This window comes from Fundulus heteroclitus, chromosome 14 (genome assembly GCF_011125445.2).
Source record: "Fundulus heteroclitus isolate FHET01 chromosome 14, MU-UCD_Fhet_4.1, whole genome shotgun sequence".
NCBI lineage: Eukaryota > Metazoa > Chordata > Actinopteri > Cyprinodontiformes > Fundulidae > Fundulus > Fundulus heteroclitus.
Genome location: NC_046374.1, coordinates 22,209,094 through 22,210,361, shown reverse-complemented (window position 1 = coordinate 22,210,361; position 1,268 = coordinate 22,209,094). Strand labels below are relative to the sequence as shown.

Sequence of the window (1,268 nt, the reverse complement as noted above, 5' to 3'; positions counted from 1 at the left end):
GTGGATCAAAGAAAAAGAGAAAAGAAAAATACAAAAATTCTCTTCATGAACCTGGGTACGAGTTATACTGACTCCTGCCTGCAGAAGACAAAACGTTTTATTTACCCTTGCAGACAACACAGGAAAAGGCATCTTTAACAGCAGCTGCTTCAGCCTCAGTCAAGGACACTGTTGTTCTTCGGTTGGAACTTGCCAGATGTGGCAGCTTCTTAATTGTAGTTGACACCTCCCAAAGACCCTGTGCTGCCAGGACCACCTCTTCAATTGTATCGTACACTGCACCTAGACCATTATCATCTCGCCGACTGAAAAGCAGGCAGAATATACAAGTTATAACCTACTTGGTAAAAATAGCAATTATTGTTACCAGCTTTGTATTCCTGTTGCCTGTGTTACTTCAAATCGACCACTCTAAATACAATAACTCTACCATTGCAGCTTCCAATGACCTGTCAAACCAATTCATACCTTATAATTAAACATTCTACACGTTAATATAATCATTGTGATCCTATCTCATGCCATGCAAATTACAGACTTGAATGGCTTATGTTGGCTTAAATTCTCACAAAAAAACATCCTCTTAAGCGGTTAATTAAGAACATTCATACTATACCATCGATGACTAACAAATCAATTTTAAATACCTCAGTCTTCTTTTTTTGTTTCCTTGTAACAGCTGCAAATCTCCTTCCTTCACAGCACACACCTTCCTAGCATTTTGTTTCCAAAAAGCGGCTCCTTAAAAGGAAAATAGTTGATTTTGTATTATATAAAATATATCACATTTTTCAGAAATAAAATAATGCAAAAGTATTTTAGTTAAAATCAGAGAGTTATACATGCTCCTTTATTTATTAATTTACCTCTGATTCCTTCTGTATCCAAATTCTGTTTTCCCTGACCATCGGTAAGGATGAATGAGTCCTCATGATCAAGGGCATCATTTAATTTACTTGTGATGCCCATGGCAGATGCCTCAAATTCCGAAAATCGAACTGTCAGGGTGTTGCTTGTTTCCAATATGCCTTCCACAAGATCGACAACAAAGATGGTCCTGAAGATTACAATATGTTTGAAATTTAGACAGACAGACAGACAGATACTCATGATGTGTTAAAGTTTTGTCACCTTTGGAATGTCTTTGTCACGGGTGCTCTTGGAGAAGGCCTTGCAGTTAGACCTAAACCAGCAGCAGCACTAGATGGCCGGCGAAAGGCGAAGGGGGCAGGGTTCAGTGGTCCAGGCACACTGGATGGCTCACCCAC

At 39.1% G+C, this 1,268-nt stretch overlaps 1 long non-coding RNA gene across 1 annotated transcript; it reads right to left on the bottom strand.

The window, feature by feature from the left end:
- Positions 1-201: 201 nt before the first annotated feature.
- On the bottom strand, positions 202-987 carry LOC118565715. The gene is made up of 3 exons (XR_004932544.1): positions 867-987; positions 648-741; positions 202-305 (listed from the first exon to the last, which is right to left on the bottom strand). It is a non-coding gene; the product is annotated as an uncharacterized LOC118565715 (long non-coding RNA).
- Positions 988-1,268: the final 281 nt, after the last annotated feature.